At 38.2% G+C, this 27,743-nt stretch overlaps 1 pseudogene; it reads right to left on the bottom strand.

Moving 5' to 3' along the window:
- Window positions 1-332: 332 nt before the first annotated feature.
- Window positions 333-27,743, bottom strand: part of LOC109563463 (SREBP regulating gene protein pseudogene) — an 82,378-nt pseudogene continuing 54,967 nt past the window's right edge.

Below are 27,743 nucleotides of genomic sequence, written 5' to 3'. Positions count from 1 at the left end.
ACAGGAAACAGAATTTTCCCACCACTCCAAAGAAGTCCAATAAATAACTTTACACTGAAGGGCCTGGGGAGAACACACACAAGGGCCCACAGATCCCTAAGCAGCCACAGGGCTGAGGCACCCAGAGAGCCAACGCCTCTGCCAACACCTCTTCCAACTGCTTCACGGAGCAAGTCCATCTGGTCAGCCCAGGGGCGAGAGCCCAGAGGCCACAGAGCACAACTCAAGAAATGGTCATGATCAAGTCTTCTGTCGAAGACCAGAGAAAGGCTTCAGGCTGCAAGTTCTTCAGTAGCACATCCTCCCAGCGGGCCGAGTCTCCTGCCACAACATCATGCCAGGAAGAGCTTGGGAGGGCTCTCTCCATAGCAGTCTTTGCTATGGGATCCTATAGGATCCACGCTGCATGCTCTGGGATTATGCTCTGCGTTTAGCCAAACACAATTCAAAGATAACTTCAAATGCCATGAAGAGGTTCTGGAATGCCACGGCTGCACGTCTAAAGAAGCGCTCCAGGAGTAGTTGCTTGTCGGGCGGCAGGCAGCAGGAGACACAGTACTCCTGGGCACTACAGCGGCCACTGGACGAGCAGCCATCACAGCAGTACTGCTTCGTGCCAGGGACCTTGAGGTTACAGCAGCCATTCACCAGCAAATCTTCCCTCTCCCAAACCTAAGCTGAGAGTCGGAGACCAGTTCATCTGGAAGGAGGTGTTTCCCTTGAATGGAGTTCAGGCACTGGTTGCTGGGCTGTCTGCTATGGCCTGAGTTAAACTGCACTTTCCACAGGGGATGGGGTTGATCGTGGTCTTGGACTTGGAGGAGATTCAGATCTTTCACTGCCCTCTCCTCCTGCTTGAAGGTGCTGGTGAGGAAGTAGACCAGCGAGAGCCTGAAGACCAGGGTGAGCACCCACCTCTTCCACAGGAGCCGGCGCCACCGTTCACCTTGCCATCAGGTTCAACTTCTGGGCGTGGAGTGCAGCAGGCCCCGCGGCCCTCAGCCCAGCCAGCTCTTTGCTAGGCTTTTATTATCACACTGACAATACTTTGACTTTTTTCACACTTGTTTAAAGGTGTGTCTCCTTCTATTATGCTATCAGCTTTCTGAGTAGAAGAATATATAACCAGTACCTGGCACACAACATAGCACATGGGATCCCATATCTGTTTTACTCCAGAGTACATAAATAAATTAAGGAAGAAAACTCAGATGTTTTTCCTCATTGTTCTTTCCAGGAATCACTTCTCTTGGATCATTCAGTGCATTTTCAGGCCTGTAATTAAGGTCATCTGACGAACACAATTTTGCTTAAATATACATTTTCCTCCTTTTTGACTTTATTTTATTTAGTATAATATTCCACAACTTGGATGAGCATAATTTGATTCCTTTTCACAGTGTAAAGGTCTTGTGCTCTATACAACTCCCCATTCGTAACCTAATTATTTTATTATTATTTCAAGGAAAATAAATATAGGCATCCAAGCAGGAAAAATTAAATTCAATTTTTTAAATTTAGTAAATTCCCTGGTGGCTCAGATAGTAAAGAATCTTCCTGAAGTGTGGGGGTTTGGGTTCAGTGTTAGGGTGAGAAGATCCCTGGAGGAAATCATGGCAACCCACTCCAATATTCTGGCCTGGAGAATCCCATGGACAGAGGAGCCTGGTGGGCTACAATCCACAGGGTCACAAAGATTCAGACATGAAGCAACTTAAGCACAGCACAATTTTTTAATTAATGCTTCTTATTTACTTGTTATTCTATAAAAAATTGAAACTAATAGATGAATAAGTAGTTTTGAGCAAAAATGTTTATAAGCCAGTATTTTTTAATCCAGAAATTGTTTTTTCTTATATTTGAAGAAAAAAAGATAAGCATCCTCAGATACTAAAGATTAAGGAAATATTCTACAAGTAGGCTGAAGTTGAAAATGCTTATTAAATATGTACTTAATATTAAAACTGCTTAATTATGAAATTTAAAATAAATAACTTCTGTGAATATAATATAAAATTATTCAAATGTTTTTAAAAGTTGTGAGAAGACATAAATTGCAAAACCCAGTAATTTAATTAACAACTTCATTTGAGATGTGAGATTATACTAACACAAAGATGAGAAATGCAAATGATAACATTCTCAAATTATAAATGAAATAAGAATCAGAATAATTGAAAGATTAGTATAATACTTTTTCAAATACTTAAGGGTAGCAAAGAATAAAAATGAAATGTTAATTTATTTTACATTACTATTGAAAAACTTTCAAAGAGAAAGAAAAAAACTAGCTCATAAGATAAAAGACACAAAACAGAGAGAACGCGAAAGGAGTATAAAAATTATGAATAAGTTGATTTCAGTAAAAATCGATAAATCTGTTACCAAAATACATACATGTATTTTCATTCTTCTCACAAAAGACTTGCGAATCTTAGGACTTGTAGGTTGTCCTCTCCATTAAAAAATAAAATAAAATCTAACCATGTGTTTTGTAAAACAGACAATCTAAAATAAGTTGTTTGGAAAGAGTCAAAGTAAAAGATTGAATGAGATATTTAAATTTTTTATATATGTATAGTATTTTATATTATTTTTATAAAATCTATAACTACAACAGTGGTCAAACTTTATGGATAATTTAGCATTAAAACTGAACAAAAAAATAAAAGATTAAGAAACACAAGAAATAATAGTGAAAACAAAGCACAAGTACACAAAGTTGGTGAAAATAAATTAGAGTATGAAAAACTAACTATAAGGAAACTGTTGTTCAGTTGCTAAGTCATGTCCTGCTCTTTGCAGTCCCATGAACTGCAGCTCACCAGACTTCCCTGTCCTTCACTATCTCCCTGAGTTTGCCCACACTCATGTCCAGTGATGCCATCCAACCATCTCATCCTCTGTTGTCCCCTTTTCTTCCTGCCCTTAATCTTTCCAAGTATCAGGGTCTTTTCCAATGAGTTGGCTCTTCACATCAGGTGGCTGAAGTATTGGAGCTTCGGTGTCAGTCCTTCCAATGACTATTCAGGGTTGACATCCTTCAGGATTGACTGGTTAGATCTTGCAGTCTAAGGGACTCACAAGAGTCTCCTCCAACATCACAGTTCAGAAGCATCAATTCTTTGGCACTTAGCCTTCTTTATAGTCCAACACTTACATTCATATATGACTACTGCAATACCTATGGCTTTGACCACAGGGACGTTTGTCAGAAAAGTGAGGTCTCTGTTTTTAATATGCTATCTAGGTTTCTTATAGCTTTCCTTCCAAGGAGAGTCTTTTAATGTCCTGGCTGCAGTCTCAGTCCAGAGTGATTTTGGAGACCTAGAAAATAAAACCTGTCACTGTCGCCACTTTCCCCCTATCTGTTTGGCATAAAGTAATGGGACTGGATGTCATGATCTTAGTTTTTTGAATGTTGAGTTTTAAGTCAACTTTTTTACTCTCGTCTTTCACCCTGATTCAGAGGCTCTTTAGTTCCTCTTTGCTTTCTGTAATTAGAGTGCTATCATCTGCATATCTGAGGTTGCTGATATTTCTCCTGGCAATCTTGATTCCAGCTTGTGAGTCATCCAGCCCAGCATTTCACATTATATACTCTGCATAGAAGTTAAATAAGCATGTTGACAATATACAGCCTTGACATACTCCTTTCCCAATTTTGAACCAATATGTGGTTCTGTATAAGGTTTTAACTCTTGCTTCTTGACCTGCATACAAGTTTCTCAGGAGACAAGTAAGGTGGTCCACTGTTCCCATCTCTGTAAGAATTTTCCATAGTTTGTTGTGATCCATACAGTCAAAGGCTTTAGCAAGTAAATAAAGAAGTTTTTCTGGAATTCCCTTGCTTTTACTGTGATCCAGCAGATGTTGAAAATTTGATCTTTGGTTTTTCTGCCTTTTCTAAATCCAGCTTGGAACTTCTTGGTTCATGTACTGCCTCAACCCTAGCTTGAAGGATTACCTTGCTGGCATGTGAAATGAGTACATTTGTATGGTAGTTTGAACTTTCTTTGGTATTGTCTTTCTTTGGGATTAAAATGAAAGCTACCCTTTTCCAGTGCTGCCTGTGGCCACTGCTAAGTTTTCTAAATTTGCTGACATATTGAGTGCAGCACTTTAAAATCATCATCTTTTGGGATTTTTAAATAACTCAGCTGGAATTCCATGGAAACTAAATTTTCAAAAGAAAATCTTAGGCAAAGAGTTTTGGAAGAAGTAGGAAATTGTCCTGCAATTATAGGATATTTAGAAAATAATTGTTAGAAAACAATTTATATAAAGGAATACATGATCAAAGATTTTCCCAAAAGCAAATGCATGGCTTTAAATATGTTTGTTATTAAAAATGCTAAAAACTAGATATTATATAAAACCTAGATAGGGAGGAGCTAAGATGGTGGAGGAGTAGGACGGGGAGAACACTTTCTCCCCTACAAATTCATCAAAAGAACATTTAAACGCCGAGTAAATTCCACAAAACAACTTCTGAATGCCGGCAGAGGACATCAGGCACCCAGAAAAGCAACCCAAGTCTTCGAAAGGAGGTAGGAAAAAATATAAAAGACAAAAAAAGGGACAAAAGAGGGAGGGACGGAGTTCTGACCCGGGAAGGGAGTCTTAAAAAGAGAGAAGTTTCCAAACACCAGGAAACCTTCTCACTGCCGAATCTGTGCCAAGGCTTGGAAGCACAGAGGGCAACATAACAGGGAGGAAAAATAAATAATTAAAACCCGCACATTGCGAGCCCTATGGTAACTCCCCCAGCCGAGAAGCAGCGCAGACGCCTGCATCTGCCATAAGCAAGCTGGGGCTGGGCAGGGAGGCACGGTGCGGGCTGCATCGCAAGAATCTGGCCTGAATACCCCAAGCGCTATCTGAGCGAAATAGTTTGGGCTAGCAAACCAGACTGTGGGATATCTACCACGCGAAAAGCCAGCCCTAACCTATGACATCGCCAGGCCCGCGCACGGAACAAAGGACTAAACAGAGATAGCTGGCAGCAGACCATCCCCCTTCGGTGATACGCAGCCAGAGCCAGAAGGGGGCAATCGCAGCCCCAGAGAGACATTATCTATAAAACTGTAAGTAGGCTTCTTTGCTAACTAAAACTTCATGGGGGTCTGGACGGTCAACATCTGCCTAAGAAGGTGTGCCGGTGCACAACTAGATAACTGAGCGGCGGGGAGGCGATAAGTCGCAGCAATCGCGCACGCAAAACACCTCATCACCTGAGCTGCTCGGATCTGGGAAGGGCACAAAACACAGGCCCAGCCAAGAGTCTGCACCTCTGAGGACTACTCGAGTGCCTGAACCTGAGCGGCTTGGACCTGGGAAGTACAGGCAGCCTAGGGCCGGCCACGGATGGTTCCCAGCGGAGCAACCTAGAGCCTGAGCAGCCTGGGCAGAGAGGCTACACGCGCCGTGAACTGGGGGCAGACCCAGTGTGGCTGAGGCACTGCGAGCACAGGCCAGTGTTATTTGTTTGCAGCATTCCTCCCTACCTCCCCTCAGCGCGACTGAACAAGTGAGCCTACAAAAAAAAAAAAAGTGTCCTCCACCATCCCCTTTGTGTCAGGGCAGAAACCAGACACTGAAGAGACCAGCAAACAGAAGAAGCTATAACAGAGGGAACCGCCTTGGAAGCTACAGACAATAGATTAAGACCCTGTGGTTACTACCATCTATATAGGAAGGGGCCTATAGATCTTGAGAAATGTAAGTCAGACCAAGGAACTAGCCAAAAATGAACTGAACCCACAATACTCACAACAAAACCGGAGAAAGTCCTAGATATATTTTTACTATTTGTACGATCATTCTTTCTTCTTTTTTTTTTTTAATTAAAAAATATTTTTAAGTCCTCTATTATTCCTTTAATTTCCACTTTTATAACTGATTACTTTGCAAAAAGAAAAAAAAAGAAGACCCTATTTTTTTAAAGCAAACTTCATGTATATATATATTTTATAATTTTTTTAACCTTTTTTTGGTCCTTCTTTTCTTTAACATTGTATTTTTGAAATTCCAAACTCTACTCTAGATTTTTAATTTTAGCTTTTTAGTATTTGTTATCAATTTTGTACCTATAGTTTTTTTTGTTTGTTTGTTTTTATATAATTTCTGTGACCCTTTTTTCTTTTTTCTTTTTCTTTTTCTCTGTTTCTTTTTCTTCTTCTTTTAAATAACATTGTATATCTGAAATTCCAAACTCTACTCTAGATTTTTAATTTATGTTTTTTGGTATCTGTTATCAATTTTGTACCTGTATTTTTTTTATAATTTATGCGACTTTGTTTGTTCTTGTTTGTTTTTTCTCTCTCTCTTTCTTTTTCTTCTTCTTTTTTTAACATTGTATTTTTGAAATTCCAAACTCTACTCTAGATTTTTAACTTTTGCTTTTTGGTATTAGTTATCAATTTTGTACCTATATTTTCTTTATAATTTTTGTGACTTTGTTTGTTTTTGTTTGTTTTTTCTCTCTTTCTTTTCCTTCTTCTTTTCTTTAACATCATATTTTTGAAATTCCAAACTCTACTCTAGATTTTAAATTTTTGCTTGTATGTATTTGTTACCAATTTTGTACCTTTAAGAACCCAGTCTTCAGTACCCATTTTTCACTAGGGAGCAAGAGTACTGGCTTAACTGCTCTCTCTCCCTTTGGACTCTCCTTTTTCTCCACTAGGTCGCCTGTGTCTCCTCCCTAACCCCTCTCTACTCTACCCAACTCTGTAAATTTCTGTGTGTTCCAGATGGTGGAGAACACTTAGGGAACTGATTACTGGCTGGATCTGTCTCCCTCCTTTTCATTCCCTCCATTTATCCTCCAGGCCACCTCTGCCACCTTCCTCCTTCTTCTCTTCTCTGTATAACTCTGTGAACAACTCTGAGCGGTCCAGTTGTGGAGTGCACATAAGGAAGAGATTACTGAATAGCCCACTCTCTCCTCTATTGATTCCACCTCATCTCATTCAGGTCACATCTACTCCCTCCTCACTCTTCTCTTCTCCATATAATGCTGTAAACCTCTCTGGGTGAAACAAGTTTCAGGGAAAGACATACCAAGCAAATTCTCCAGCAGTAAGGAACACAGCCCTGAGCTCCAAGATACAGGCAGCCCAAAGTCACCCCAAAACCATAGACATCCCATAACTCATTACTGGACATTTCATTGCACTTCAGAGAGAAGAAATACAGCTCCACCCACCAGAACACCGACACAAGCTTCCCTAACCAAGAAACCTTGACAAGCCACCTGTACAAACCCACACAGAGCGAGGAAACAACACAATAAAGAGAACTCCACAAACTGCCAGAATACAGAAAGGACACCCCAAACTCAGCAATTTAAACAAGATGAAGAGACAGAGGAATACCCAGCAGATAAAGGAACAGGATAAATGCCCACCAAACCAAACAAAAGAGGAAGAGATAGGGAATCTACCTGATAAAGAATTCTGAATAATGATAGTGAAATTGATCCAAAATCTTGAAATTAAAATGGAATCACAGATAAATAGCCTGGAGACAAGGATTGAGAAGATGCAAGAAAGGTTTAACAAGGACCTAGAAGAAATAAAAGAGAGTCAATATAAAATGAATAATGCAATAAATGAAATTAAAAACACTCTGGAGGCAACAAACAGTAGAATAACAGAGGCAGAAGATAGGATTAGTGAATTAGAAGATAGAATGGTAGAAATAAATGAATCAAAGAGGATAAAAGAAAAACGAATTAAAAGAAATGAGGACAATCTCAAAGACCTCCAGGACAATATTAAACACTACAACATTCGAATCATAGGGGTCCCAGAAGAAGAAGACAAAAAGAAAGACCATGAGAAAATACTTGAAGAGATAATAGTGGAAAACTTCCCTAAAATGGGGAAGGAAATAATCACCCAAGTCCAAGAAACCCAGAGAGTCCCAAACAGGATAAACCCAAGGCGAAACACCCCAAGACACATATTAATCAAATTAACAAAGATCAAACACAAAGAACAAATATTAAAAGCAGCAAGGGAAAAACAACAAATAACACACAAGGGAATTCTCATAAGGATAACAGATGATCTTTCAATAGAAACTCTTCAAGCCAGGAGGGAATGGCAAGACATACTTAAAGTGATGAAAGAAAATAACCTACAGCCCAGATTATTGTACCCAGCAAGGATCTCATTCAAATATGAAGGAGAAAGTCAAAGCTTCTCAGACAAGCAAAAGCTGAGAGAATTCAGCACCACCAAACCAGCTCTCCAACAAATACTAAAGGATATTCTCTAGACAGAAAACACAAAAACAGTGTATAAACTCAAACCCAAAACAATAAAGTAAATAGCAACGGGATCATACTTATCAGTAATTACCTTAAATGTAAATGGGTTGAATGCCCCAACCAAAAGACAAAGACTGGCTGAATGGATACAAAAACAAGACCCCTACATATGTTGTCTACAAGAGACCCACCTCAAAACAGGGGACACATACAGACTGAAAGTGAATGGCTGGAAAAAGATTTTCCATGCAAATAGGGACCAAAAGAAAGCAGGAGTAGCAATACTTATATCAGATAAAATAGACTTTAAAACAAAGGCTGTGAAAAGAGACAAAGATGGTCACTACATAATGATCAAAGGATCAATCCAAGAAGAAGATATAACAATTATAAATATATATGCACCCAACACAGGAGAGCCACAATATGTAAGACAAATGCTAACAAGTATGAAAGGAGAAATTAACAATAACACAATAATAGTGGGAGACTTTAATACCCCACTCACACCTATGGATAGATCAACTAAACAGAAAATTAACAAGGAAACACAAACGTTAAACAATACAATAGACGAGTTAGACCTAATTGATATCTATAGGACATTTCATCCCAAAACAATGAATTTCACCTTTTTCTCAAGCGCACATGGAACCTTCTCCAGGATAGATCACATCCTGGGCCATAAATCTAGCCTTGGTAAATTCAAAAAAAATAGAAATCATTCCAAGCATCTTTTCTGACCACAATGCAGTAAGATTAGATCTCAATTACAGGAGAAAACTATTAAAAATTCCAACATATGGAGGCTGAACAACACGCTGCTGAATAACCAACAAATCACAGAAGAAATCAAAAAAGAAATCAAAATTTGCATAGAAACGAATGAAAATGAAAACACAACAACTCAAAACCTGGGGGACAATTTAAAAGCAGTCCTAAGGGGAAAGTTGATAGCAATACAGGCATACCTCAAGAAACAAGAAAAAAGTCAAATAAATAATCTAACCCTACACCTAAAGCAACTAGAAAAGGAAGAAATGAAGAACCCCAGGGTTAGTAGAAGGAAAGAAATCTTAAAAATTAGGGCAGAAATAAATGCAAAAGAAACAAAAGAGACCATAGCAAAATTCAACAAAGCCAAAAGCTGGTTCTTTGAAAGGATAAATAAAATTGACAAACCATTAGCCAGACTCATCAAGAAACAAAGGGAGAAAAATCAAATCAATAAAATTAGAAATGAAAATGGAGAGATCACAACAGACAACACAGAAATACAAAGGATCATAAGAGACTACTGTCAACAATTATATGCCAATAAAATGGACAACGTGGAAGAAATGGACAAATTCTTAGAAAAGTACAACTTTCCAAAACTAGACCAGGAAGAAATAGAAAACCTTAACAGACCCATCACAAGCACGGAAATTGAAACTGTAATCAAGAATCTTCCAGCAAACAAAAGCCCAGGTCCAGACGGCTTCACAGCTGAATTCTACCAAAAATTTAGAGAAGAGCTAACCCCTATCCTGCTCAACCTCTTCCAGAAAATTGCAGAGGAAGGTAAACTTCCAAACTCATTCTATGAGGCCACCATCACCCTAATACCAAAACCTGACAAAGATCCCACAAAACAAGAAGACTACAGGCCAATATCACTGATGAACATAGATGCAAAAATCCTTAACAAAATTCTAGCAATCAGAATCCAACAACACATTAAAAAGATCATATACCACGACCAAGTGGGCTTTATCCCAGGGATGCAAGGATTCTTCAATATCCTCAAATCAATCAATGTAAAACACCACATTAACAAATTGAAAAATAAAAATCATATGATTATCTCAATAGATGCAGGGAAAGCCTTTGACAAAATTCAACACCCATTTATGATAAAAACTCTCCAGAAAGCAGGAATAGAAGGAGCATACCTCAAGATAATAAAAGCTATATATGACAAACCCACAGCAAGCATTATCCTCAATGGTGAAAAATTGAAAGCATTCCCTCTAAAGTCAGGAACAAGACAAGGGTGCCCACTTTCACCATTACTATTCAACATAGTTTTGGAAGTTTTGGCCACAGCAATCAGAGCAGAAAAAGAAATAAAAGGAATCCAGATTGGAAAAGAAGAAGTAAAACTCTCACTGTTTGCAGATGACATGATCCTCTACATAGAAAACCCTAAAGACTCCACCAGAAAATTACTAGAACTAATCAATGACTATAGTAAAGTTGCAGGATATAAAATCAACACACAGAAATCCCTTGCATTCCTATACACTAATAATGAGAAAACTGAAAGAGAAATTAAGGAAACAATTCCATTCACCATTGCAACAGAAAGAATAAAACACTTAGGAATATATCTACCTAAAGAAACTAAAGACCTATATATAGAAAACTATAAAACACTGGTGAAAGAAATCAAAGAGGACACTAATAGATGGAAAAATATACCATGTTCCTGGATTGGAAGAATCAATATAGTGAAAATGAGTATACTACCCAAAGCAATTTATAGATTCAATGCAATCCCTATCAAGCTACCAACGGTATTCTTCACAGAGCTAGAACAAATAATTTCACAATTTGTATGGAAATACAAAAAAACCTCGAATAGCCAAAGCTGTCTTGAGAAAGAAGAATGGAACTGGAGGAATCAACCTACCTGACTTCAGGCTCTATTACAAAGCCACAGTTATCAAGACAGTATGGTCCTGGCACAAAGACAGAAATATTGATCAATGGAACAAAATAGAAAGCCCAGAGATAAATCCACGCACATATGGACACCTTATCTTCGACAAAGGAGGCAAGAATATACAATGGATTAAAGACAATCTCTTTAACAAGTGGTGCTGGGAAAACTGATCAACCGCTTGTAAAAGAATGAAACTAGAACACTTTCTAACACCATCCACAAAAATAAACTCAAAATGGATTAAAGATCTAAACGTAAGACCAGAAACTATAAAACTCCTAGAGGAGAACATAGGCAAAACACTCTCCGACATACATCACAGCAGGATCCTCTATGACCCACCTCCCAGAATATTGGAAATAAAAGCAAAAATAAACAAATGGGACCTAATTAAACTTAAAAGCTTCTGCACATCAAAGGAAACTATTAGCAAGGTGAAAAGACAGCCTTCAGAATGGGAGAAAATAATAGCAAATGAAGCAACAGACAAACAACTAATCTCAAAAATATACAAGCAACTCCTACAGCTCAACTCCAGAAAAATAAACGACCCAATCAAAAAATGGGCCAAAGAACTAAATAGACATTTCTCCAAAGAAGACATACAGATGGCTAACAAACACATGAAAAGATGCTCAACATCACTCATTATCAGAGAAATGCAAATCAAAATCACTATGAGGTACCATTTCACACCAGTCAGAATGGCTGCGATCCATAAGTCTACAAGCAATAAATGCTGGAGAGGGTGTGGAGAAAAGGGAACCCTCTTACACTGTTGGTGGGAATGCAAACTAATACAGCCACTATGGAGAACAGTGTGGAGATTCCTTAAAAAACTGGAAATAGAACTACCTTATGATCCAGTAATCCGACTGCTGGGCATACACACTGAGGAAACCAGAAGGGAAAGAGACACGTGTGCCCCAAGGTTCATCGCAGCACTGTTTATAATAGCCAGGACATGGAAGCAACCTAGATGCCTATCAGCGGATGAATGGATAAGAAAGCTGTGGTACATATACACAATGAAGTATTACTCAGCCATTAAAAAGAATACATTTGAATCAGTTCTAATGAGATGGATGAAACTGGAACCTATTATACAGAGTGAAGTAAGCCAGAAAGAAAAACACCAATACAGTATACTAACACATATATATGGAATTTAGAAAGATGGTAACAATAACCCTGTGTACAAGACAGCAAAAGAGACACTTTTGTATAGATCAGTCTTATGGACTCTGTGGGAGAGGGAGAGGGTGGGGAGATTTGGGAGAATAGCAGTGAAACATATATGATATCATGTATGAAACGAGTCGCCAGTCCAGGTTCGATGCAGGATACTGGTTGCTTGGGGCTGGTGCACTGGGACGACCCAGAGGGAGGGTATGGGGAGGGAGGAGGGAGGAGGGTTCAGGATGCGGAACACAGGTATACCTGTGGCGGAATCATTTCTATATTTGGCAAAACTAATACAATATTGTAAAGTTTAAAAATAAAATAAAATAAAATAAAAAAACCTAGATAATATATCTTACATACAGAAAATAGTAGGAAATCAGAAATCATGTTCCAAATAAATATATTTTGCTTAGTATATGAATAAAGTGCTGGAGAAGACACTTGAGAATCCCTTGGACTGCAAGGAGATCAAACCAGTCAATCCCAAAGGAAATCAACCCTGAATATTCATTGGGGTTGAATGCTGAATTGAAGCTCCAATAATTGGGTCACCTGATGCAAAGAGCTGACTCATTGGAAAAGACTCTGATGCTGGGAAAGATTGAGGATAGGAGAAGAAGTGGGTACAGAGGATGAGATGGTTGGATGGCATTACTGACTCAGTGGGCATGAGTTTGAGCAAACTCAGGGAGATAGTGAAGGACAGGGAAGCCTGGTGTGCTGCAGTTCATAGGGTTGCAAAGAGTCAGACAGGACTGAGCGACTGAACAACAACAGCAAAGTGCTGTGAGGTTTTAGACTGTAGTTTATGCAAGGCAAGTCTCTTATCTTCTAATATATTATATTAGAGTTTAAAGAAGCTTCAAGATCATCCCAATAATGTTTTATCATCAATCATCCCTATGTAAAAAAAATACCTTCATAAACCTTAATGAAGACAGCAAATAAAATTATGCACTTTAAAAGAAAAGGATATAACATCGGAAATAATTGACACTACTTCTCTACTTTCATTTCCAATCATAAACACAATTGGCTTTTCAGCACTTACTCTCAAGTTACCAAGCCATGATATGCAACACGCTGAATAGAATCTGTCAGACACTGAGTTGTCTGTTCATCCATGAGTAGATCTAGACTCTGGGTGTTTTGTATCCAGAAGTTTACCACTAGAGAGCTGAAACAGCAATAATAAATTGAGTTTTGACATAATGTGGCAAAGATATAGGACTATATCAAATTTAGAAGAGACTTGGGATGAACAGAAAAAAAAACCTGATCATTCAGAAAACATGCTTTGACCTACACTGTAACACAGGTTTCAAGATTAATTCTATAACTCCACAATGAATTCACTAGCTATTTAAATACATTGTGTTCTGAAATTGCTGGATCATATGGCAATTTTACCTTTAATTTTTTGAAGAATCTTCTTCCTATTTTCCATAGTAGCTGCACACATTTACAACCCAACCAACAGTGCATGAGGGTTCCTCTTCCCCACATCTTTGCCCACACTTGTCTTTTCTTATTTTGTAATAATAGCAATTTTATAAGTTATTTTATAACTATTACATAATAGTTATAAATATAATATAATTTTATATGTTTTATAATCATATAGTTTTTATAAGTATAATATAATTATTCTAAAGCTTTTATAATAATAACTATTCTGACTAGGTGTGTGGTGATATATCATTGTGGTTTCCTTTTTCATTTTCCTGATGATTAGTGATGTTGAGCATCTTTCCATGTGCCTGTTGGCCATTTATATGTCTTCATTGGAAAAATGTCTTTTCAAGTTTTCAGCCCATTTTTCAACTGGCTTGTTTGATTTTTTTTGATGTTGAGTTGTGTAAGTTCACCTGAAGAAAACAAAAATTTGAAAAGATATATGCACTGTAATGTTCATTACAGCATCATATACAATAGCCAAGATATGGAAACAAATTGAGTGTCCATCAACAATGAATGGATAAAGAAAAATCTTATTTCTTGGAAATATATAATAGAATATTTCTCATCCATAAAACATAATATTCTGTCATTTAAGACAAATGGATGAATCTAAAGGATATTATGCCAAGTGAAATAAATCAGAAAGACAAATGCCATAAGATCTCACTTATATGTGGAATCTAGAAAGCAAAACAAAACAACAGCAAAACAGGCTCATAGAAAGAGAAAACAATGGGTAGTTGGCAGAGGGGAGTGAGGTGGGGAGACGGGTGAAATAGGTGGAGAGGATTAAGAAGTACAAATCTTTAGTTATAGAATAAACAACGCATGGGGATGTAACACAGAGCTTAAGGAATATGGTTGATAACATTGTAATAACTTTGTATGGAGACAGATGGTTACCAGCTTTCACATGTTGATCATTTCATAATGTAAGGTCAAATTACCTTATTGTGCAATTAAATATGTACAACATAATATTGCATGTTTACTATATTACAGTATAAATAAATAAATGTGTCATGTTCTAACCCTCTTTTTAAATTTAAATTTATTTTTAATTGAGGATAATTACTTTACAGTATTTTACTGGTTTCTGCCATATTTCAACATGATTTAGCAATAGGTATATGTATGTTCCCTCCCTCTTATAACATTTGATTTTTAGTTTCAATTTCTAAATTTTAATTTAATTAATGAAGAAATACTAAACATATGAATGCATTCTTATACATTTCACATTTTCCATCCATGAGGCTTTTGGGTTTCTCTAGGTTCTGTAAGTCATACGTAATATATGAGGGAAGTATGCAGACGCCAAACCTCTGTCTGCAGAGACAACTTTTTCAGGAGATGGAAACAGAAACAGAGCTTGCTATAAAGTTTCCAGGCCTGGAAGTCCAAGGAGTTGGGTTGAAATTTGACCTCTGTAGAACTGAGACTATGGGGTAATATTTAAAAGCAAACTGTGGGCTTTAAATAACATTTCACATGCTGGCTGTAGAACGCGGAAACAACTTCTGGGTGTCCAGGACATCTGAAGTCTTTAACAAATGGTAACTCACAAATCAAGTCAGATGTGGGACTAGACCAAGAATAAAAATATGACACTGCACTGTTACAGAAAGGAGTGAAATTTTAAGTCTTTAATTTCTTGGGATTAGGGGTTTTTTGTTTTGTTTTGTTTTTAGTTTTAGAAACGTACACACAGGATATTACTTGTTATTTTTTCCTCCAAAGTGAGGTCCTTTTACGTTTCAAGGGCATAGATAATAAATTTATTTTTTAAAAATCTTTTAAAACTCATGTTCTGAATAAGTACATTTTGCTTAATATAGAAGTAAAGAACTATCAGGTTTTAGAGCGTGGTATGTACAAGGCAACTTTCTTATATTCTACCTTACTTTAACTCATCTCTTTCATTACCCTGACCCACCTGTAAAGACAAAGTTCACAGCTCCAGTAAATTTAATTAAGCTGCAAAAGGCACAACTGCTCCATTTTTACTCTTCTTCACTTCTATTAAATTATATTTGCATTTAAAGATATAAAAAATTAGAGCTGAAAGCAACCATAAAATCATCCCTATTGCCCTGTGAGAGTTGGACCATAAAGAAGGCTGAGTGCCAAAGAATTGATGTTTTCTAATTGTGATGCTGGAGCAGACTCTTGAGAGTCCCTTGGACAGCAAAGAGATCAAAGTAGCTAATCCTAAAGGAAATCAACCCTGAATATTCATTGGAAAGCCTGATGCTGAAGCTGAAACTCCAATACTTTGGCCACCTGACTTGAAGAGCCGACTCATTGGAAAAGACCCTGATGCTGGGAAAGATTGAGGACAGGAGGAGAAGGGGACAACAGAGGATGAGATGGTTGGATGGTATCATAGATTCAATGGACATGAGTTTGAGCAAACTGTGGGAGATAGTGAAAGACAGGGAAGTATAGTATGCTGCAGTCAATGGAGTCTCAGAGTCAGACATGACTAAGCACTGAACAACATCAATTCTTTGCCCTACGTGCTACCTGCATAGATGATTAATAGGGCAGGAGAAAAATCAAATGTATTGATTACAAAGCTTCTTGAAAATACCACTGATTTTCCTTTTGCTTTGCTCACTGGTGATGCACATTTGTGGGAGAATTGAGCCTCTTCATTTCTGAGTCTCTGGCTCAGTGGGGAAGGTGAATGCAGTGAAGTCAGACTGGTCATTGACTCACTGGTCATTGCTGTAAAGCAACCAGTCTCAACACTATATGGGATTCACCCTGTTAGAGAATCTGCTGCAGGTTGCCTTACTGCAGGAAAGGTGCAGCAGCTTCACCCTGGACTCTTGGCTTCTCACCAAACATCTTTAGTGACCTGGTTTTTCTTGGTCTCAATTATAATCCTCTGGCCCAGGGACTCTGATTCATCCAAAAAAAGTGATTGTATAATATTATGTACTGAATGCTTGTGTCCCCCCAGAATGCATGAAGCCCTAACCCCTAAATGTGATGACATTTGGAAATCTGGCCTTTGGGAGATAATTAGGTTAAATAAAGACATGATGGTAGGGCTCCAATGATGTGATTAGTGCCCTTATAGGAAGAGGAAGGTAAACCAGATCTCTCTCTCTCTTTCTTCCCCTCTCTCTCACCTCTATGCTATGCTATGCTAAGTCACTTCAGTCGTGTCCGACTCTGTGTGACCCCATAGATGGCAGCCCACCAGGCTTCCCCGTCCCTGGGATTCTCCAGGCAAGAACACTGGAGTGGGTTGCCATTTCCTTCTCCAATGCATGAAAGTGAAAAGTGAAGGTGAAGTCGCTCAGTTGTGTCCGACTCTTTGCGACCCCATGGACTGCAGCCTACCAGGCTCCTCCGTCCATGGGATTTTCCAGGCAAGAGTACTGGAGTGGGGTGCAATTGCCTTCTCCGTCTCTACCAAAAAGGACACTGTAGGAGGGGGCTACTTGGTAAGCCAGAAAGAGAATTTCACCAGGAATTAAATCTACCAGCACCTTGATCTTGAACTTCCAGTTTCCATAACTGCAAGAAATATATGCCTTGTTGTTTAGTCCACTCGGTTTATTAGATTTTGTTCCAGTTGCCTGAACTAAAAACAGGCCTAGTGCCAGGCGAGAGCACTTTCCCTCATCAGGCTTGGATACCCTAAATGTCTCTTTTAATGCCTTGAATACTCAGAGATGACCCTTTTTCTCCTGAGGACTATTAGGTGAGCCTGGCAGTCATTCTCCACATGCCCAGCTTATTACTCTTCTTAACCAAACCCCTCTAATCAGGATGATAGACACAAGTGTTTATATGATATGCAAACCAAGAAGATGAAAATAAGTCATAAGCTGTCACATCTATTAGTGTGGAGTATAACAGAATCATGCAGTTATAAAGCTGAGCTGTAGCTTGGAGATCACCGCTATTGCTTTATTCCATAACAGAAGAAAGTAAATCTCAATAAGGATAGCTTACCTAAATTCATATCATCAGGGTAGAAACAGGCCCAGGAATAATATTCTGTAAATATATTTTGCTCAGCTCATTTTATGCTCTAAACAACAATTTTTATTGTATAAAATGTCAGCAAAATGATTAGCTTAATTTTTTCAATTGCACACATGTACATCCACCCTGGTCTCATTTCTCAGGGTTTGGAAACACTGATATTACCATGTGTATTTATTATTCTGCCGCATGCTGCAATTACAGCATGACAAATCAAAGCCATAATAGTAACCATGGCTTCTTGTTCTTCTAATTTAAGTTGTCATCTCCTAAACCAAATGTCTTCCACATAAACTGAAGCAAAAATCAGGCAGGCATGTTTACATGCACTTGAAGATGGAGAGATAAACAAGGCAAGTTGTGACTTAAGCAAAACACAGCCCACTGATAGAGACTGACAGCTGCAGGAAGTCTGTCAGAAGGAAATAAGTTGGGATAGTCTCTAAGGTGCTATAATCAGAAACCAAATTCTCACAATTGAGCAGAGGATATAGGATCATTTCTTTTGGGAAGAATCAAGGAAGATTTCAGGCCAGTGGTTTCAAATGGTAATTAGAATTTAGAAGAAAAAAAGCAGAAGAAGGCATAAGAAAATAAAAGAAATGCTCTGAGAAGGAAGTGCCTAGAGGTGGACAGTGACAGTGAGCAGTGACCAGGTCAGCATTGCAGAGGGTCACAGAGAATGGATGGGGTGGTAGTTAGATCAATAACTGGGAAGGCAGGTCAGAGTCAGCCAGATCATGGAGGACTTATAATCACATGCTAAGGAGTTCATTTTAATTTCGTAAACAGGGGAGCCAAGAAAAATGATCCTTAGCAGAGTAATAATCAGGTCTCCATTAATTATAAAATCACAACTATGAAAGCAAACAAAGAGTAATAGCAAGCAATTTGCTGATAGTCTCCTTGCTGTTTATGTAGACAGTCAGAATCTGAGTCCTCCAGTTTATCACCAGTTATTGGGGCAATCTTATCACCAGAGTTATCTTTTCATTGTGATCTGCTTAATCTTTTCAGAATCTGCTGATGTTTTCACTCTTTGGCTGCCAAGATTCTGGCTTGGGCTTGAGTCCTCCCTTAACAGCTCCTTGGCTGCCCTTCTCCATTCATCCATCACATGCTAAAAGTCCATCCAAAATCTGCAGTACATCTCACTTTTTCCATTTCTTGTCGCGCTCATGTTACATTGGCCTCTTGTACACCTGAAAATTAGATTCAAGCAATTTCTGGTTCTGATGTTTCAAACACTTCATGCCTTTGTGCTTACAGAGTGCCCTTCAGAGACCTGGTTGCACCCTTCTTGTTGAGTCTGGATTTATGGAGTTTTCACCATGAAGATTCAGCCTATCAAAAAGAACAAAGGACCGCCTTGGACTTGTCTGTGAAGCTGAGTTAGAGAATGGCAGGCTGCTGATTAATATGCTGGCTTATTCCCCAAATTGACTATTATATTACCTGCCTCCTCTCCCCATAAACATTTTTCATGAATCTTAAGCCAGCTTAACTAACTAGTTAAGTGTTCTGGTGGTAGCTTCTGAAAATAGCAAAACCTTTTAATTTCATGAAAAGACAGCATTTAAGTGAAATGGCACCCCACTCCAGTACTCTTGCCTGGAAAATCCCATGAACGGAGGAGCCTGCTAGGCTGCAGTCCATGGGGTCGCGAAGAGTCGGACATGACTGAGCGACTTCACTTTCACTTTTCACTTTCATGCATTGGAGAAGGAAATGGCAACCCACTCCAGTGTTCTTGCCTGGAGAATCCCAGGGACGGGGGAGCCTGGTGGGCTGTCGGACACGACTGAAGCGACTTAGCAGTAGCAGCAGCAGCAAGTGAAATATGCAAATACCTGTTTTGATAGAGAAATTCCTATTTTTGAGGATAAATTCCTCTAGAAACTCACCTATTACTTCTCTCTCTCTCTCACTCTGTTTCTCTCTCTCTGCCCACCTACTTATCTTCCTATTTTTCATCTCTAACCATTTATCCCAAATGACTCCCCCAGCAATTCAGTTGTTTTAAAGATCAGAGGACATTCCTTAGAGAAATAGGCCCATTTTAGAGATGAAAACTGAAATACAAGTAAGCTGTATTTTAGATTTGCTTGTGAAGGTAATTACAAACCTACTGTAGAAACTCAAAGCTCTCAGTCCAGCTGAGAAAGTTATAGCCCTGATTTATAAATTAGCTTGAAAGAGATGATGATTCTTTCTCCTGCCTTGGAAATAATCTTGGTTTCTGGCTAAGAAATCAATTACATCATATCAATTAACTCAAGGACAGAAAAACTTGTCTAAAACTTGGCTGGTCCAGCACTTAATCCAGCTTTGACTCAAAGAACCTCTTAAACAAATGAACTAGCCTCAGTAGCCACTACAGAATCCCATCATTTGCTTAAATATTCTTGTACTAAATTCTCAATTTAGTAAGTGCTACATAGGCATGATAATTTAGTTTTGGGTACTGAGAGAAATATTTTCATTCAGTTTAGAAAATAATTTCAGTTTGTGTGTATATAGGATGTTGTTACATATATATTGATAATTTTTGCTCTGCAATTTATTTTCATTTTTGCACAGCTTTTTTCAATATTTTAAATTATAAATCTTGTTTTAATTTCTGAACATTATAAAAATAACTCTCAAGAACATTATTACATTTGCATTAAAATTGTATCAGTCATTCATTTTTTATGGAAATTGTCAGAATTTTTGGCATTACCTTTAGTAATAATAAGTGTGGAAATTATCAAGCATATGAATAATAAAAAAAGAATAATAAAGTGATTTATTATTTATAAAGTAAATTGGAGGTGATTTGTTTTATGTAAAGAGATATGGCTTTGGAATACGGCAGACTGAAGCTTGACCATATTTCAGGCTTAGTCAAGTTATTGCACATCTCTTCACATGAAATATGGGTTTCTGATTACATTGATGTTGTAAAAAAATAATGTTATGAATACAGCAGAAATTTCCTAGCTCAGGGATGGCTCATATTATGTGTTCAAATATATTAGTATCCTTTCTTCTTTCCCAGAATATGCACCATTGTAGTAAAGCCTTTCATGTTAACCTTACATTTTCACTAAGTGACCGTTCTTAGTTTCAGTAAGTTTGCAAAATTAATGATAGAAGAAGGAATCCGTTTACTTCTTTCTAATTGCAAAAGCATTTTGCCAATAGAGATCTAAAAAGAGGAATGCTTTAAATTATACTATATTTTACTCAGCCAACTAGCACAGCATTTTATGGGGATGTAATCCTAATTTTACTTAACTTAAAACAAAAACTCAAGGTTGTTTTATTAAGCCAGAAGAAGCTATTGCCTATTTACATGTCTAGCATTTACTTGATTGAACATTAATGAGCTCTTATTTTTCTGAAGTATTTTATGTCGTGTTTCAAATCCATCTTGAGAACTCAACAAAAATGAAGATTTAATGTTAAACCTATGGCTAGACATCAAGGTAACTTACTAAAAAAAAAGAAAAATTATAGAGGAGGTTAAAAGGGGAAAACAGAAGAGGAACAAACATAGACTGAGGAGATCAAGAGAAAAGTGAAATGAGTCAGAAGAAAATTAAATATTGAACGTTCAGTTGTCTTACAAAGTTAGAGACAGGAGTTAATTCAAGCTCTAAATATATCGATGTAAATGTACCTGTGTTGCAATCCAGGTATGTAATTTCAGGAATCCAGTAATGTGCTTTGAAAAAATACACATGTGAACAAGAAAAGTTTGTGTTTTATTAAAATGTGTTCATATTTGAACACAATCTGAGATAAATTCTAAGCATCAAAGAACTTCTTTACCTGATAATCACTCAAAGCAGTAGAAGATTTAGTGGAGACAGGAAGATCTAACATATTGGAGTAGGTATTATACATGTTCTTTTTTTAAAAAAATGCATACCTGTAATTTGTAATTAGATATAAATTCCAAGTTAATTACTTATTATGTCAACACACTTTATCTCTGATCTATAAAAATTTTTACTTTCTCACTAGACTGCCAACTTTTTGAGACAAAAGTCGTTATAATTCTCTTGCTTTTCCTAGACAACTGAATACAGTACTTAGCATAAACTGGCTAGTCCATTTATCATTAAGGAACCAAACAAAATGTGATGTGTCCATGACTGCAGTGCCATTCTCTTCCTGGGAGTCTTAAAACCCTGCAGTAGTTAAGACCAGCACACAGAAATGGAGAGAGCAGCACTGAAACATGTACACTACATTACCAAATGTAAAACAGAGACTTAATGGGAAGTTGCCCTGTAACACAAGGAGCTCAACCTGCGATGTTCAGTGACAACCTAGAGGGCTGGGATGGGGTCGGGGGTGGGCAGCAGGTTCAAGAGGAAGGGGGCATATATATATATATATATACACTTATGGCTGATTCACCCTGTTGTACAACACAACATTGTAAAGCACTTATCCCCCAATTAGAAGTAAATTAAACACACACACTGAAACACACATACATACAAAGAAATCATGACATGAATGCACCAGGCAGAAAAATATTTCAAAAATACTTGCTTCGGTTGCTTCAGTTGCATTATAGGAAACCACGACCACAAATAGAGAGAACAGTGAATCTTAGAGGGAACTGAATAATCTGCCATGTATATTTTACTACTGAAGGACACTTTCTTTTACTCCATTGAGCTTGTTTTTCTCTTCCTTTATTCTACATTTGTTTCTATGTTTGTGCTTTCATACCGTTTTACTTTATTATCCTTTGCTGAATAAAAACTGGAAAAATTTGGGGGAAATAATGGAAATAGACATGTTTTAATGCTATATTGGCTAGTATTTGAACAAGCATATATATATATATATATATGTATGTATATATACACATCTCAAAATCAAAGTGTTAGTCACTCAGTGGTGTCTGACTCTGCAACCCCATGCACTGTAGCCCACCAGACTCCTCTGTCCATGGGATTTCCCAGGCAAGAATACTGGAGTAGATTGACATTTCCTTCTCCAGAGTTTCTTCCCAACCCAGGGATCAAACCCAAGTCTCCCACTTTGCAGGCAGATTATTTACCTCCTGAACCACAAGGGAAACCATGTGTGTGTATATATACATATATATATATATATATATAGAGAGAGAGAGAGAGAGGAGGCAATGGCACCCCACTCCAGTACTCTTGCCTGGAAAATCCCATGGATGGAGGAGCCTGGTAGGCTGCAGTCCACGGGGTTGCTAGGAGTCGGACACGACTGAGCGACTTCACTTTCACATTTCACTTTCATGCATTGGAGAAGGAAATGGCAACCCACTCCAGTGTTCTTGCCTGGAGAATCCCAGGGATGGGGGAACCTGGTGAGCTGCCGTCTATGGGGTCGCATAGAATCGGACACGACTGAACTGACTTAGCAGCAGCATATATATATATATATATATATATATATATATAGCTATAAATACATTTAAGTTTTGTAGGCATTTTTATAATTATTCAGTGAAATGGATATGTACTGAGTCTTGACTGGGTGTAAATCAGAGTCCCATCTGTAAAGCAAGTATTATAAGCACTTATAATAGACGAAAGATTATAGAAGGGAAGGAAAAATCCACTAGAGGAGCCATTAAAAAAAAACCTTGAATCTATTTCTTTAACAAGCTTGCAAAAGGTTAGTGTTTTGCCATGACTTTGGCTGTATAACAAAGTAAAAAATGATTTATCTCTCTGTTTACCAATGTTTGGTCTTGAACTTAAAATAATATTCCTTTTTATAAATTAACTCTCAAAATTATTACTTGGTTGTTTAGACAATCTAGAAAATGTTGGATATAGTAGATAAAAGGTGAAATCAGATGCATGTTGGACTAAGTAACTTAAAATGTTTTCCAAACACTTTTAGTTCTAAAAAATCTAAATTTATTTTCTCAGAAATCAGCTGCTTGTTTATATTGAAAAAACATGAAGCCATTTTCCAATCTCTTTCATTTAATTCCTACTGCTTTTTAAGAACTATTTATTATACTGAGAGACTGAGTTTCTTTGAAATTACTGTTTTTTTTTAACACAGAAAAAAAACTGAAAGTCTAGTAGGTATAGGTAGCTCTTAATGTTCATTTTTACTTGTTGAAATTAATGCATTGTTTTTGGTAAGTAGGTAGAAATCTAATTTCCTTGAAGATCCCTTGGATAAGCAAAAGAAATTCTAGGTAAAAGTGTTATTCAAGTGAATGAACCTCAAAAAGGGGGTAATTTAAAGAATGGTATTATTAAGTTCAGCCAGTAAAGAATCCACCCGCAATGCACGAGACCCTGGCTCAATTCCTGGGTTGGGAAGATCCCCTGGAGAAGGGGCTACCCACTCCAGTATTCTTGCCTGGAGAATCACCATGGCCAGAGGAGCCTGGAAAGCTACAGTCTATGGGGTTGCAAAGAGTTGGACGTGACAGCAAGTAAGCACCGCATATGCAGCACCATTATGGAATTGCAAAAGTACTATCTTCCCACCTGATAGGTCAGTTTTATCTGTCATAAAAAGGAACCAATTTAGAGGAAAAAAAAATTGTCTTTTCTACACATAAACACCTTACACTTAGAAAATTCCAGTGCAAATACTAATACTAAAACTAGTTTTCTGGTAAGTATAAATTTTTTTCATACATCTATGAATGAATTATATATTCATCATTACTTCATTCTTTTAGAAAATATTTACTGAAACAATTATATGTGTCAAGTATCGTGGGTTCTAGAAACATAGTGATGACAAGAAAGGGTTTCTTCTCTTGTGGAGTTGACATTACAATGGGAGACAGCGGATCATAAATACTGCAATTTCAGAAGAAAATAAACAGTTGATAGAGTACATAATGATAGTGAGAAATTTAGATAAGTCAGTCAGAAAAGCTTTTCTGGAATGAAGAGGCTGAGCTGAGATTTAAAGGAGTCAGTCGTGGAAAGATTTGGAAGAAGAATTTCTGGAAGAAGGAACCGGTATGAAAGGCATTTAAGGAGAATAATCTCAGAGTACTCCCATAGTCAATTAAAGGTACTAAATTTTTAGACATTTTTCCATTGCAACGAAGCATCTATTTTCCCTCCCCTTGAATTTAGGTAGGTTTCCAGCTGCTTTGACCAAAAGAGTGTTACCAGTGTTGCAGACTAGTCTCTCAGAGAACTGGCAGCTTCCACCTGATCTCTCAGAGCCCTTAGCAGACATGTAGGTCTAGAAATTCTCCCGGAGAGAACACAGGAAGAGTACACGACAAGAAACAGGAGCAGATGGAGAGGAGCCCAACTGAGTGCAGCCTTCCTGACTACTCTTTCATGGCCCCAGCCACAGGACAGAATCTTTTTTTTTTTTTTTTTTAACCTCCTGAAGCCATTTGAAAACACCATGAAAAACAGAAGCATCACCCAGCAAAGCACTATTGGAATTCCTGACTCACATGTGAAAAATGATAAGATAGTTGTTGTTTTAAGCCACTGAATTTTGGAGAAGTTGGTTATGCCATAAAGGGTAACTGGAACATTTCCTAGAGCTGAAAAAAGATCAATATGGTAGGTACATGATGAATCAAGGAGCCTGTGATCTGGAACGGGGTCAGACATTTTACTCAAGGTTCCCTGGAATGCAAGACTGAGGAGGGAGTATTATTCTTACCTTATATACATCTTTAAAAATACATCTCTGTAACTTTTCAGAAAATGGGTTTTAGAGAGGTAAGAGTATAAATAATCAGGAAGATAGGTTTTCAAAAAAGCATTGTAGTCAAGATATTGTTCCATTTAATTCTCTCAACGCCTGAGCTAGCAACCTCAATGTCTTTATTTTACAAACAAGCAGACCAAGGAACACAAATAATTGAATAATTTGCCCAGTGTTGTACAGATAATAACCCACTCCAGTGTTCTTGCCTGGAGAATCCCAGGGATGGGGGAGCTGGTGGGCTGCCTTCTATGGGGTCGCACAGAGTCGGACATGACTGAAGCGACTTAGCAGCAGCAGCAGCAGCACAAATAATAAAAGGTAGGAGTATAATTGAAAGCCAGACTGATTCTAAAGTGTTTGATGTAAAGTCACCAAACCAGAGGTTCTCAAAGAGTGGTCCCTGGACCCGCAGTATAAGTCATCACCTAGAAATCTATAAATGTAAATTCCTAGGCCCTACCTCAAGACCTACTAAATCAGAAATTCAAGAGTGGGACCTGCACTCTGAGTTTTGACAAATGTTCCAGGTGATTCTGATGCAAGGCCAAAACTGTCTCTGAGACAAAGAAAGAAAGAAAGAAGACTCAGAGTTGAGCTGAAAGGGAACTTTGGTATTTGAGGGTTGATCAAGAGAATGAAGGAGGATAAGGAGAATGAAGAAGGGTCATTCAGTTCAGTTCAGTTCAGTTGCTCAGTCGTATCCGACTCTTTGCGACCCCATGAATCACAGCACGCCAGGCCTCCCTGTGCATCACCAACTCCCAGACTCATGTCCATCGAGTCAGTGATGCCATCCAGCCATCTCATCCTCTGTCGCCCCCTTCTTCTCCTGCCCCCAATCCCTCCCAGCATCAGAGTCTTTTCCAATGAGTCAACTTTTCACATGAGGTGGCCAAAGTACTGGAGTTTCAGCTTTAGCATCAGTCCTTCCAAAGAAATCCCAGGGCTGATCTCCTTCAGAAGGGACTGGTTGGATCTCCTTGCAGTCCAAGGGACTCTCAAGAGTCTTCTCCAACACCACAGTTCAAAAGCATCAATTCTTCGGTGCTCAGCCCTCTTCACAGTCCAACTCTCACATCCATACATGACCATAGGAAAAACCATAGCCTTGACTAGACGAACCTTTGTTGGCAAAGTAATGTCTCTGCTTTTGAATATGCTATCTAGGTTGGTCATAACTTTCCTTCCAAGGAGTAAGCGTCTTTTAATTTCATGGCTGCAGTCACCATCCTCAGTGATTTTGGAGCCCAGAAAAATAAAGTCTGACACTGTTTCCACTGTTTCCCCATCTATTTCCCATGAAGTGATGGGACCGGATGCCATGATCTTTGTTTTCTGAATGTTGAGCTTTAAGCCAACTTTTTCACTCTGCACTTTCACTTTCATCAAGAGCTTTTTAGTTCCTCTTCACTTTCTGCCATAAGGGTGGTGTAATCTGCACATCTGAGGTTATTGAGATTTCTCTCGGCAATCTTGATTCCAGCTTGTGTTTCTTCCAGTCCAGCGTTTCTCATGATGTACTCTGCATATAAGTTAAATAAGCAGGGTGACAATGTACAGCCTTGACATCCTCCTTTTCCTATTTGGAACCAGTCTGTTGTTCCATGTCCAGTTCTACCTGTTGCTTCCTGACCTGCATGCAAATTTCTCAAGAGGCAGATCAGGTGGTCTGGTATTCCCATCTCTTTCAGAATTTTCCACAGTTTATTGTGATCCACACAGTCAAAGGCTTTGGCATAGTCAATAAAGCAGAAATAGATGTTTTTTCTGGAACTCTCTTGCTTTTTCGGTGATCCAGTGGATGTTGGCAATTTGATCTCTGGTTCCTCTGCCTTTTCTAAAACCAGCTTGAACATCAGGAAGTTCACGGTTCACATATTGCTGAAGCCTGGCTTGGAGAATTTTGAGCATTCCTTTACTAGCGTGTGAGATGAGTGCAATTGTGCAGTCGTTTGAGCATTCTTTGGCATTGCCTTTCTTTGGGCTTGGAATGAAAACTGACCTTTTCCAGTCCTGTGGCCACTGCTGAGTTTTCCAAATTTGCTGGCATGTTGAGTGCAGCACTTTCACAGCATCATCTTTCAGGATTTGAAATAGCTCAACTGGAATTCCATCACCTCCACTAGCTTTGTTCATAGTAGTGATGCTTTCTAAGGCCCACTTGACTTCACATTCTAGGGTGTCTGGCTCTAGGTCAGGATTCACACCATCATGATTATCTGGGTCGTGAAGATCTTTTTTGTACAGTCCTTCTGTGTATTCTTGCCACCTCTTCTTAATATCTTCTGCTTCTGTTAGGTCCATACCATTTCTGTCCTTTATTGAGCCCATCTTTGCATGAAATGTTCCCTTGGTATCTCTTTTTTTCTTGAAGAGATCTCTAGTCTTTCCCATTCTGTTGTTTCCCTT

Source organism: Bos indicus, chromosome 9, assembly GCF_029378745.1.
Source record: "Bos indicus isolate NIAB-ARS_2022 breed Sahiwal x Tharparkar chromosome 9, NIAB-ARS_B.indTharparkar_mat_pri_1.0, whole genome shotgun sequence".
Classification (NCBI taxonomy): Eukaryota; Metazoa; Chordata; class Mammalia; order Artiodactyla; family Bovidae; genus Bos; species Bos indicus.
Note: the sequence above shows the minus strand (reverse complement) of the source record. Positions and strands in the feature narration are given on the sequence as shown.